This window comes from Lissotriton helveticus, chromosome 1_1, assembly GCF_964261635.1.
Source record: "Lissotriton helveticus chromosome 1_1, aLisHel1.1, whole genome shotgun sequence".
Classification (NCBI taxonomy): Eukaryota; Metazoa; Chordata; class Amphibia; order Caudata; family Salamandridae; genus Lissotriton; species Lissotriton helveticus.
Genome location: NC_136057.1, coordinates 469581201 through 469595380, shown reverse-complemented (window position 1 = coordinate 469595380; position 14180 = coordinate 469581201).

The window sequence follows — 14180 nt, the reverse complement described above, 5'->3', positions numbered from 1 at the left end:
TGGGCGCCAGATAGGAAAAGGCTTTGTCACCTGTACGTTTAAGACGTATGCGAGGGATCTGGAGCAAATGCAGGGAGCCAGATCTTAGATTACGGCCTGGAATGTGTTTTTTCAGTTTCTTTTGTAATTAATACGGGCCTCGTCCGTTTAACGCATTGAATGACAGGCAGCAGATTTTAAAGATAGGCCTTTTTTTACCGGTAGCCAATGCAGGTCTATCAGCAGAGGTAGGGAAGGGGATCCTGCTGGCAGCGGTGTTTTCGATGACCTGTAATTTGTTTAGTAATGTTACACCCACCTCGGCCAGCAAGGCATTTCCGTAGTCCAAGCGGCTGATCACCATCGCTTGGACCAGTGTTCTACGATGGGCAGTCGGTATATAAGGAAGGATTTTTCGAAGCAAACGTAAGCTGTAGTAGCAGGAGCTTGTGGTAGCTGCTACATCATCTTTCATTGACAGCGATTGGTCCAGCTTTACGCCCAAGTTTTTAACACTCAGCTTGGGGACAGGGGCGACACCCAACTGCAGGGGCTACCACTCATTAGACCATACCGCTGAGGCATTTCCCAGTAACATGACTCCCGTTTTTCCGGGATTCAACTGGAGACAGTTGTTAGTCATCCAGTTGGATATTGCCAATATATCCTTGGAGAAGCGGAGCTTGTCGGATTCTGGATTTGGGCCGATGGTGAACAACAGCTGGGTGTCGTCAGCATATGAGATTGTTTCAAAACCCAGGTCTTCTACTGCCTTAGCCAAAGGGGCCATATAAATGTTAACAAGGGTTGGGCTAAGGCAGGAGCCCTGAGGAACACCCTTATCTAGTAATATTTTATCCGATTGAAAAGGACACAAGATGACTGTTTGAGATCTATCAGCCAGACAGTTCTGAAGCCATTTAAGGGCTATTCCCTGAATGCCATAGGAAGTTAACCTCTCCGCGAGCCTTATGTGGGAGATGGTATCAAAGGCCGCGGAGAGGTCAAGAAGGATCAGTATAGCTGATCCTCCTGCATCTATTGTCATTCTCTGGGAGTCCGTCACGGATACTAGGGCAGTCTCTGTACTGAAACCTGGGCGGAACCCTGATTGCGAGGGGTCCAAGATGGTGTTGGTTTCAAGGTAGCTACTCAATTGCCTGTTAATAATACTTTCCAGCGTTTTGGTCAGTAATGGAAGCAGGGAGATTGGGCGATAGTTGCCAAGGTCATGAGGGTTGGCCAGGGGTTTTTTAAGAATTTGGCGAACAAAAGCTTCTTTCCAGGCTGTAGGTATAATACCAAATTGGATAGATTTATTAAACAATTTTTGAATGGCCGGGGCACAACTGTGGGTCAAGAGAGACATAATTTTGGGAGGGCAAGGATCTATGGGAGAGCCCGATTTAGCCGAACTTAGTGCTTTAGTTATTTCTTCCAGTGAAGCAGGAGCAAAACAGTCAAGAGAGCAGTCTGTCATTTTTGTGGGTTCTTCAGGGCAGGCCAGAGGTTGCCGGTTAGGCGCGGACGATGATGGAAAATTAGAGTAGATGGTTGAAATTCTTTCTTGAAAGAAGACAGCCAGGGAGTTACAAGGGAGTTTGTTTGCACACTTGGGGTGAGACAAAGTCTTTGACAATGTCAAAGAGAGCTTTAGAGGAATTGCTAGAATGCTCAATTTGATTCAGAATAGACAGGCGTCTTGCTGACTTTAGGTTATGGTGGTAACTAACCAGGGCTTGTTTGTACACCAGTCTATTCTGGGAGGTTTTTCTCACTCGCCAGCGTCTCTGTAGTTGTTAAACTTCAATGCATGCCAACTTCCACTTATGGCACAGAAGTTTGGGGCTTCACTAACTATGGCAGCATCCAGGGAGAAGAGAACAGATTTTGTCGCATAATCCTGGGTGCTCCCATTTCCTCCCCACAGTATGCTTGCCACAGCGAACTCAATTTGCCATACATTGAAGATTATATTAAGGCTCGCCCTGCATTATTGTTGCTCAGAGTCTGGAAGAACCCAGTGGCACAACTTACTAGGGAGATTATATTAGACTATTTAAAATGTGATAGGGGTTTGGAAATACCTTGGCTAGCTGCTGTCCACAAAAGTTTAACTAGCGTAAACCATGAGTATTTATTTCTGAATCCCTCCGACCTTGGTACTATAAGTAAGAAAACCCTCCAAACGGCTTTATATGCATCATAAAGAAATGTTAGACATGACAAACAGATTCAGAAAATGCCTGTTGCTAGATATATGCGTATTGAGAACATTTCCCACGCTCCATCTAGCTATCTCCGAAAACCTATTGGCCGTTGGGAAAGGGGCTTACTTTTTCGGCTGAGGATGATACAATGAAATTCATGCTCTGTTTTCCTGTGGGGTATAACCCTAACCTTGATTTTTTGCCATGTCCTTGTAACAGTCAATATAAACAATCTATGCTGCATTTTTTTTTATCTTTTGTAGGTACTATTTATTACACACCAAAAGGTTTTTGATACCATATTTTAAGGTCATACCTGAGATTGACAACAAGGCAGCATACAGGAAGGTTATTGCTTTGGAAGATGAAGAGCTAATCTTTCGGGTTGGTTCTTTTTTTAAAGCGGCAGTGCGCACCAGTAACTCAATGTGCCCACCCTGAAGTATGCTTATTTTATTCTGTTTAATCACAATTTTTAAACCTCGGTAAAATAAATACCCTGATGAATTTCCCCTTCTGTATCCGTGTTCTTTTTATGTGTATTGTATTACTGGTGGACCTGTCTTAACTGGTTCTCATGTCCCCTCTGCTGATGGATAATTTTATTTGCATATGTTGTTGTTTGTCTGCACTTTTATGGATATATTCTTGTATCTGAATAAAGATATTGAATTGAATTAAATTGAGCATGAGCACGTGGTGGCAGCATATTGTGTCATTAGAAGTGAAGAGGCCTTTTTACCTGTGTCACTGGAGTAAGGCCTGTAGGCTTACTCATGTGAAGTTTTGCTTTACATGAGTAAGATGCTTAACTCACCCTTGGTCTTCATCAAGTTAGTATGTAGCACTGTGCAGTGGATGAGTGTAGTATGCATGTTCTTGGTTAATGTATGCTTGTGAATTGTATAATACATAGAAGATTCTGGGATCCATTGTGGGATACACAGGACTGACTGGAGGAGCATGTGGAGGCAGAGAATCACCCCTCACAGATTTGTGTGTTGCTGCATTCCTGTGAGCTGAGCTGGATGGAACACACACTGGAGGAAGGAGAGACAGGCTGTTCAGTGCATTTCAAATGTGCTCTTTGATACAAACAGAGGTCACTGGAAAACAGCCTGGGCGCATCTCAGGACGGAGATGGGTCTGATAAGAGAATCATAAAGAGCAGGGCCGAGGTCCTGGCATAACCTTTGGATACACATATGACTGTGGCTGGCATCCAGATGTGAACTCCTAGTCACTCCAATGGGCTGTGTGTGGGGCTATCAGATTTGGAATCACTCCACCTGTGACAGACTGCTTTCTGGAGGAAAGGCAGGGCAGAGGAGGGCACTTCAAAAAGAAGTAGACCCACAGCACAAGCTTCAAAGAATCAGACCCTAAATCACATTTGGTGACTGGAAATGGACTATAACAAAAGGAGTTAGTGCCCCCAAAATTGCCAACTGTCAAGCAGCCAGAAGGGCTGTGCGAGGAGGGGAGGCTCTGCAAGACTTCGGTCTGTGACCAGGGCTGGAGGCTAATGCCTGCCAGTCTCCCAGCTGAGTGAGGGGAGATCCAAGACAAACCTGCCTGGAGCACCAGTGTCTGCCTGCTTGCCAAGACCTGTGAGCCCTGTGAATAAGAGGAGAGCACTGGAAGAAGCAAGGTCCAGTGTGGAATCCTGGCGAGTTGATCCTTGCAGCGAAGAGTGAGGTGATGACTGCATCACTGACGATTTAGTGGCTTGTGTGCAGGGGGAAGCCTGCGACCCCATATGCCAGAGGGAACTGCCTTGAAGTTAGCCATGAAGTTTGCTGTGCCAATTGGGACGTCGCCCATGTGCACTGTGTAAGTCAGCAACCCCTTATGCCAGAGGGGCCTGCTGGAAAGTTTGCTGTGCTGATTGAGCCTTCCCATTGTGTGGTGTGCAAGTTGGTGGCCCCGTATGCCAGAGGAGTCCACCTTGATGTCTGCCATGCCGATCAGGTTGTCTCCCTTATGCAATGTGTAGGACAGCGATCCAGTAAGCCAGATGTGGGCACCGCGAAGAGATACCTGCTGCTGTGCCGATACGGCTTTTGACCAAATGAGGAGCAACTAGAGGGACGATCAGTGCCAACTGTAGTCACTCAATGGATGTCTCTAAGTTAGACAGTACCTATAAGTACTGCCCCTATAGTATTTATTCTAGCATGTATTCAAATCCCGCATTCAAGGAACCTTCTGGACATAAAGCTGGAGGGAATGTCTTTCTCCTTAATTGCAGATCCCATCCAGGCCATAACTTAGATATCTTTTCCCTCTTGGATAATCATAAAACGGACATTGTTTTCCTTACGTAAATATGGCTTCATGAGGAATCTGGACCAAACATCGTCCAGGCGTTTCCTCCTGATTATCATATCATCCAAAGGAATAGTATGGGTAGAAAAGGCAGAGGGCTCACCATTATTGTGAAAAACTCTTTTATTTGTAAAACTGATGCCCTCACACTCCCCCATTACAAAAGTCTTGTGTTTTCCATCTCTTCCTCAAAAACACAATAAAGGCCACTTTGTCTAGTACAAAAGTGAACTGTTGGGGTATCCCATGTGCTTATACATGTACATTGTACTGTTTTCTGTTCACAAGGGAACACGCTCTGGCTATATCTACTGAACGAGGGTAGTTGGTGGAATACATGCCCCATGCTCGCTATAGTTTTAGTGGCTTTGGTATTTGCAGCTGGACTCAGTTGTAGCCAGTCTTCCAAGTTCCGGTCACTGGGGGTTTGTTTATCAAATTAAGAGACACACCCGATTTTTTGATTTATTTAGTCTTGTTCCTGACTTTTATTTACATTTATCTTTTGTGTTAGACACATGCTCAGTCTGCTGTACATGCTGTGAGGTTTCTCTGGACTATATTTTATAGTCATTTTATATCACCACCTTTTATGTTTCCATAGGGACAGAATGCCACCTTGAGTCATTGTTACAGAGGTTACAGGAATTCATGCACTCACCGGACAATTAGGATAGGTACCTTTCACTATGCTCATAGAAATTGAGATTATTATATGTACTGTAACAATAAACATACATACCTGGGGTTTTGTGCTGGGCTAATGTTGTAATGCACTTATTGTTTTTTCTCTTTCTAAAGAGTTTGCAGACCGGTATATTTAAACTACATTCCACATCGAAGTGACGATGCACTCCACATACTCGTTTTGTATATAGATTTCACCACTGTTTCAAAGTTATACAAGTGGTTATCAGCGCTTTACTTGTTTGCACTTTTCTTGTGGTCCTGATGAAAGATGTTGCATCCCGTCGGGGAGCAGTAGGCTGAAACATGTCGACCCCTTCACCTTCTGTCTCAGATTCTCTCCTTTTAATCCTAGCCCATGTATGCATTAAAATTGTCCAGCATAATGTAGAGCTAGTTTTAACCACACTTCACTTGCTCACTTACCACCTCTCCAGACCTCGCTCATCTAGAGGTTTTGTCTACATTATTATCTCCCTCATAACATCCCTGAGCTCCTCCCTCTAAGAGAGGGGGTTGGAGCCCGCACTACGACTAGGTTTATAGTGCGAGGAGATCCCCTATGATGAAGCATGCCACCCTCAGGTGGGTGAGGGGAATCATCCTAAGAAAGGGATACCCCAACACTTTACTTTTGTACTAGACCCAGTGACCTTGTATTGTGTTTTTGATTTATATAGTGGGGATTCGGGGCCTGGTGGTCTCTAAAATTCCTAAGCTCCTCTTTGTGTACAAAATGCCATCTCTTCCTCCAATACTTCACATTTTCAGGAGCGTTCGTTTAACGGCCACCAGGACAAGCTAGTCAATTTATCCAGTCTGTGCCAGAAGTTCTAGTTAGTATGGCCATTAAATGTATTCATTTTACCATCATGCGAGATTTAAATCTTCATTTTGTCCACTTAGAGGATTCTCAAGCCTACTGTTGTGTGTATAATTTGCCACTGGGGTCAAGCAAGCCCAGCTGAAGACGGCTGTAATGCCAGAAACCGGTCCTGGGAAGCTTGATTCCGGTCCAGGGAAGACATGGCTTGGCAGTTCGGGCTGGACTGTTCCCATGAGGCACAGGATCAGACTGATTTGCATACGGCCATGTCTGAACTGGGGTGGCGGAGTGAGCTAAAGAACGGTGATGGATTAAATCCAGATCAGTTGACTGGGGGTGAGTGTTTGTATTGTCAACGCTCCGTCCATCACCACCTTTGGTTTTTCTTTGTTCGCCCTAAGTTGGCAGGGTATGCTCAGACGTGAGTTACTTGCTCACTTTGCCACTGGGGTCAAGCAAGCCCGGCTGAAGACGGCTTTAATGCCAGAAACCGGTCCTGGGAAGCTTGATTCCGGTCCAGGGAAGACATGGCTTGGCAGTTTGGGCTGGACTGTTCCCATGAGGCACAGGGTCAGACTGATTTGCATATGGCCATGTCTGAACTGGGGTGGCGGAGTGAGCTAAAGAACGGTGATGGATTAAACCCAGATCAGTTGACTGGGGGTGAGTGTTTGTATTGTCAACACTCGGTCCATCACCACCTTTGGTTTTTCTTTGTTCCCCCTAAGTTGGCAGGGTATGCTCAGATGTGAGTCCCTTGCTCACTTTGCCACTGGGGTCAAGCAAGCACGGCTGAAGACGGCTGTAATGCCAGAAACCGGTCCTGGGAAGCTTGATTCCGGTCCAGGGAAGACGTGGCTTGGCAGTTCGGGCTGGACTGTTCCCATGAGGCACAGGGTCAGACTGATTTGCATATGGCCATGTCTGAACTGGGGTGGCGGAGTGAGCTAAAGAACGGTGATGGATTAAACCCAGATCAGTTGACTGGGGGTGAGTGTTTGTATTGTCAACGCTCCGTCCATCACCACCTTTGGTTTTTCTTTGTTCGCCCTAAGTTGGCAGGGTATGCTCAGACGTGAGTCCCTTGCTCACTTTGCCACTGAGGTCAAGCAAGCCCGGCTGAAGACGGCTGTAATGCCAGAAACCGGTCCTGGGAAGCTTGATTCCGGTCCAGGGAAGACATGGCTTGGCAGTTCGGGCTGGACTGTTCCCATGAGGCACAGGGTCAGACTGATTTGCATATGGCCATGTCTGAACTGGGGTGGCGGAGTGAGCTAAAGAACGGTGATGGATTAAACCCAGATCAGTTGACTGGGGGTGAGTGTTTGTATTGTCAACACTCGGTCCATCACCACCTTTGGTTTTTCTTTGTTCCCCCTAAGTTGGCAGGGTATGCTCAGATGTGAGTCCCTTGCTCACTTTGCCACTGGGGTCAAGCAAGCACGGCTGAAGACGGCTGTAATGCCAGAAACCGGTCCTGGGAAGCTTGATTCCGGTCCAGGGAAGACGTGGCTTGGCAGTTCGGGCTGGACTGTTCCCATGAGGCACAGGGTCAGACTGATTTGCATATGGCCATGTCTGAACTGGGGTGGCGGAGTGAGCTAAAGAACGGTGATGGATTAAACCCAGATCAGTTGACTGGGGGTGAGTGTTTGTATTGTCAACGCTTCGTCCATCACCACCTTTGGTTTTTCTTTGTTCGCCCTAAGTTGGCAGGGTATGCTCAGACGTGAGTCCCTTGCTCACTTTGCCACTGGGGTCAAGCAAGCCCGGCTGAAGACGGCTGTAATGCCAGAAACCGGTCCTGGGAAGCTTGATTCCGGTTCAGGGAAGACATGGCTTGGCAGTTCGGGCTGGACTGTTCCCATGAGGCACAGGGTCAGACTGATTTGCATATGGCCATGTCTGAACTGGGGTGGCGGAGTGAGCTAAAGAACGGTGATGGATTAAACCCAGATCAGTTGACTGGGGGTGAGTGTTTGTATTGTCAACGCTCCGTCCATCACCACCTTTGGTTTTTCTTTGTTCGCCCTAGGTTGGCAGGGTATGCTCAGACGTGAGTCCCTTGCTCACTTTGCCACTGGGGTCAAGCAAGCCCGGCTGAAGACAGCTGTAATGCCAGAAACCGGTCCTGGGAAGCTTGATTCCGGTCCAGGGAAGACATGGCTTGCAGTTCGGGCTGGACTGTTCCCATGAGGCACAGGGTCAGACTGATTTGCATATGGCCATGTCTGAACTGGGGTGGCGGAGTGAGCTAAAGAGCGGTGATGGATTAAACCAGATCAGTTGGCTGGGGGTGAGTGTTTGTATTGTCAACGCTCCGTCCAACACCACCTTTAGTTTTTCTTTGTTCGCCCTAAGTTGGCAGGGTATGCTCAGACGTGAGTCCCTTGCTCACTTTGCCACTGGGGTCAAGCAAGCCTGGCTGAAGACGGCTGTAATGCCAGAAACCGGTCCTGGGAAGCTTGATTCCGGTCCAGGGAAGACATGGCTTGGCAGTTCGGGCTGGACTGTTCCCATGAGGCACAGGGTCAAACTGATTTGCATATGGCCATGTCTGAACTGGGGTGGCGGAGTGAGCTAAAGAACGGTGATGGATTAAACCCAGATCAGTTGACTGGGGGTGAGTGTTTGTATTGTCAACGCTCCGTCCATCACCACCTTTGGTTTTTCTTTGTTCGCCCTAAGTTGGCAGGGTATGCTCAGACGTGAGTCCCTTGCTCACTTTGCCACTGGGGTCAAGCAAGCCCGGCTGAAGACGGCTGTAATGCCAGAAACTGGTCCTGGGAAGCTTGATTCCGGTCCAGGGAAGACATAGCTTGGCAGTTCGGGCTGGACTGTTCCCATGAGGCACAGGGTCAAACTGATTGGCATATGGCCATGTCTGAACTGGGGTGGCTGAGTGAGCTAAAGAACGGTGATGGATTAAACCCAGATCAGTTGACTGGGTGTGAGTGTTTGTATTGTCAACGCTCCGTCCATCACCACCTTTGGTTTTTCTTTGTACAATTTAGCTGCCATACAACTAGAGCAAAGGGTCCTGGGCCCACCTCATTCACGGGGATACCTATTGGATCCTATCTGTAAAATTAAGAATAAAAAGTCCATAGGAGATTAAAGATGCTGCAGAAATAAGTTTACTCCAGAGTAAGGACAAGCACACAGCATATAATACATTACAGTTTACAAGGTAATAACTAAAATAAAAGTAAACACAATATTACACATCTTCCCTCTACACAAAGAAGGAAATAAAAAAAACTAAGAAAAATCTTAAACATCTCATAAACTACAAATAATCAATAATTCATCTCAAAGTCCTCAAACCTTGAAGGTTTTGTTCTAGGTCTCATACTTCCTCCCCCCGCCCCCCTGAGAAGAGCAGGATGTATCATTGAATGGATTGAAATGTGGTTTGTCCTTGTCCCATCCAACAGAATTTTTTTATGACAACCACCCTATTAAGATTCCAGATGCGAGAATCTTCTGTTTTAATTGCATTTACGAAAACATTTATAACCTTGTGGGGCCCTAAGAAACAAACCTGAAGCTGTGCGCTCCTTTGGAGCTCTGATCATCACCAGATCTCCCACCTCAACAACAGTGGTCTTTACAGATTTCCTAGCATCAAAATTTTCTTTCCTTGCAATCACTTATTGTTCTTCTCCTGCCTTCCACGTAACATGTGAAGAAATACTCTTCCTTTTAGACTCCGCATCATTCACCCAAAAAGGTGCTACAAGTGTATTCGGTCGTCTTTTTCTTTACTAGATCAGAAGGTGTACAACCAGTGGTTGCATGAGGAGTGAAGCTATAAACTTCGACTTTTTTTTAAGTTCATCTTTCCAATCAAGCCCATTTTGCTTAGCCATAGAAATGGTTTCCTTAAGAACCCGAATAAAGTGTTCCACCATACCATTCATTTGCGGATGATAAAGTGAACAACTTTTGTGACCAATGGAACAGTGTTGTAAAAACTCTTCCATTTCACCTGACACAAACTGTACACCATTACCGGTGAATAAAAATCCAGGCAATCCTTCACATATGGAAACCTCTTTAAGAAAAGCAATTACATGTTTAGTGTCCATCCTTTTAATTAACTTGATCTCAGCCACCTGGAGTACATGTCAATAAGGACAAAAACAGAAGTCTCACTACCACTCCCTGAAACCGGACCCAAAATGTCTAGAGCTAGTTCTTGCCATGGACCTTTAGGACGCTCTCTTATGACCATGGTTTGAACCCTAGGTTTGAGACATTTCTCACTCAAAGTACAAGGTATACAATCTCTAACCATCCTCTCAATTTAGAGATCTTAGACATACTCTGGTGTCCTTTATGTGCTAGCTTGATCAAATCGTCACAAAATACCAATGGGGTAATTAATCTCGAACCTATGAAGATTAAACCTCTGCTTTCAGATAACTCATGCCTAACATTCCATAATTTCTCTAAGTTACCATGAACATTTTTTGACCACACCTTTTTGATTAGAGAACACAGTTCTACAAGCTCTTCATCAGATTCACACTCTTCACGCCACTTGTCTTCTTTTATTCCATCATGCTCAGAATTGCACACCCATTCATTCATGTCTTTATCCTCAAAATTCACGTTATCTTCATCATAATGCACTAGTCTTGAGAGGGTATCAGCAATACAATTTTGTGCACCGGGTAAATATTCAACATTAAAATTATAAGCTTGAAGAGCTACCACCCATTTAGATATTCTGCTCGAAATAGCATCAAATCCTTTTTTATTGAATACCTCACACAAAGGTTTATGATCTGTTCTCACAGTGAATTTTGTGCCCCAAAGCAAATTTTTGAGTGTTTTTGTGACCCAATGAACAGCCAGAGCCTCCGTCTCTATCACTGAATACCTCAGCTCTGTCCCCTTTAAACTGTGTCACCGTTCTCCTGTTGCAAAACAGCACCAAGACCTTTCATACTGTTATCAGTAATCAAAACAGAATTCACAGATGGATCAAAACTCCTAAGTTTTGGAGTTTTCTTATGGGAATTTTTCAAATCAATGAATTCATTTTCACATAGTTCAGACCAGTTGAAATCAACCCCTTTGCACAACAACTTCCTCATGTTAACAGTTTTCTCGGCAAAACCTTTAACACATTTACTGTAGTATTCTGTCATACCAAGAAATTTCATTACTTCTTCCTTATTTGTGGGAGAGACTAGATTTTGTATAGACTCAATTAACTCAGGCTTGGGTTCAACGCCACTCCCAGAAATAGTGTGTCCAAGTTAGTCAATAGACGATCTGCTGAACTTACACTTCTCTAACCTGACAGTGAGGTTATGCTGGCTAAACCTCTGTAAAACTTGTCTTAGTCTTAAATCATGTTCCTCATTATCACATCCAAAAATTAAAACATCATCCTGATAAATCTTAACTCCAGGTTGACTCTGCAAAACTTTCTCAAGTGTTCTTTGAAATACCGACGCTGCCAATACTAACCCAAAGGGCAACCTGAGAAATCTGAAAGTCCCAAAGGGGGTGATAAAGGCAGTGTAGTCTTTAACATCATCATCCAACCTAATCTGATGATAAGCAGATTTGAGATCTACTATTGCAAACACCTTAGCATCCTTTAGTAGCATAAGCATAGCAGCAATTTTTGGAAGAGTTTACCTGTCAACAATGACTTGTTTATCAAGCGTGCGCAAGTCTATGCATAAGCGCAGACTGCCATCAGACTTTCGTGCTGCACCAACAGGCACCAACCATTGTGTTCCTTCCACCTCTTCAATGATACCTCAATCCTTTAATATGTCTAATTGATTCTTCATCTACTCTCTCACTGAGAAAGGAACACCACAAACCTTACTTGCAACAGGTTCAGCCCCAGACACTAATTTAATTTTGTGTACATAGTCTCGGAGGCAACCCAAATTACCATGAAAACATTGGGAAATGACGTTTCGAGATTAGAGATGTACATGGCATCACTATTATCACCACTGATTTTGTTCACGTGAAAATGTTCCTTTAATGAAATTGGGGAATTACTATTTGGATCCAACATAACCCCTAGATCTTTTTGGTGAAACCAACTCAAAATACTAGCCCCTTTGTGGGAAATATAAACTTTCCCTGAGATAAACCTTCCTTTGTATTCAATTAACCCTTGAAAGTCTATGAGTTTCATTGGCTCACCTCCATAAGCAAAGGGCTTAATATCTGTTTTAAAAACTTTGACTTTACCTTGTAAATGGTGAGTGTAAAAGTGGCTCAAGACAATCGTAATTTTAGCTTGAGTCAAACCGTACACGGGTTCACTTGCCATCGACCAAAACTTCATCAATGGGTCCCTTCTTACCATTGTCAGAAACCTGTGAAACAATTTGCCCACAGTCAAGTTCTGATTCAGAATCACTTTCTGAGAAGATCCCTTGAGAAACTGACCTCACTTTCACATTATGTTTCTTTGCACGGCAGCCCGAAGTGAAGTGCCCAACTTTTTTACAATTGTTACATGTAGCTTTAAATGCAGGACACTGCTTGTCATTCTCCAAGTGACAAAGGTTCCGACAACGAAAACATTTGGGTAGAAAACTGGACTTCTGAGACATACGTGAACCATTAATTTCTGTTTTGAAAACTTTTTTAACTAGATTACCCTTTGTAGAGATCTTTACTTCTTGCACAATGTCCCCTTTATTTTCATGTTTTGTGATAATTTCCACAGACTTTTGTGAATGTTCAATTTGTTTTGCAATATTAATAACCTCTTCTAAGGAAGGATCATCTTTCTGCCAAATATCGTCCCTAACCTTTTGTACATTACAACCCAACATAAACTGGTTTCTAATTCTTTCTTCTAGTAATGCACCAAATTTACAAGATGCCCCTAATTTCCTTAAGACTGTAATAAAATTTTCAACAGTTTCATCCTCATTTTGACTCCTACGACCAAAGTGATATCTCTCCAGGATCGTGCTCACTTTTGGTAAGTAATGTCTATCTAGCTTTAAAATACATATTTCATATTCATTTAAGGTAGAGTCATCAATATCAGGGAGGTGATCACACACTTCTTGCCCTTCAGACCCCAGGCTGAGTAAAAGAAGAGCAGTTCTTCTTTCTTTTAAGTTCAAAATATTTTATTGCAATTTTCATCATAGGAAACAATAAACAAGACATACAGAAAAATATAAGAAATTCGCAATTCAAAATATGAAGATATAGTTATGCAATGACAACTTAAGAAGGGGAAGGGAAGGGAAACATATAATATCATATAATTAATAGATAATGAACCGAGCTACTTATACAATAACAATATATGTATTAATCTAACATCATAAAAAGAAGCAAGTACTATAATTAATGCGATAAATAAACATCAATAGGAGTCCAAAATAAATGATAAGAAATAGAATTTTGACAAACCCCAGATAAAGATAACTGTGCACCTCTTCTTGTAAAAATAACCTAGGACCACCATGCATGAACAGATAATTTTGAAACACCTTTCCAACAAAAGGTAATAGATTTTAACGCAGCTGAAATTAGGAAATTAAAAAGTTTACATTCAATTGCATTTAAATCTTGCGACAAGAGTACAGATTTGCAAATTAACAGATTATAGGATAAATCTTCTTGAATATTAGAATCTTTTTAACAATGACCCATACATCAGTCCAGAATTTAGTTATTAAAGGACAAGTAAAAAGCATAGGTTGCAATGAACCAGAGTGCAAATTACAATGCCAACAAGTATCAGATTGAAGGATTTTAGCATTAAATAACCGTAATGGTGTCCATAAGCAATTAAATAAAATATAAGAATTAGTTTGAAACAGAGAAACAGGTAACCAATCAGATATATTAGCAATCCATATAGTTTCCCACAAATCAATGGATAATGAAAGTGATAATTCATTGTTCCAAAAATCTGCAATCATATTAATATTCGAACCTAAATTGTTAGACAATTTTTTATATAAAATAGAAACACAATGAGGATTAGATGATATAGTTTGGATATACGTGGATAGATCAGCATGAATAATAGAGGGAATAGCTTGTGAGAATGAATCCAAGATAGAATTAGTTAAATATTCATATTTAATAAAATCTGAATTAGTTAAACTGAATGTAGTTTGTAACATTTGAAATGA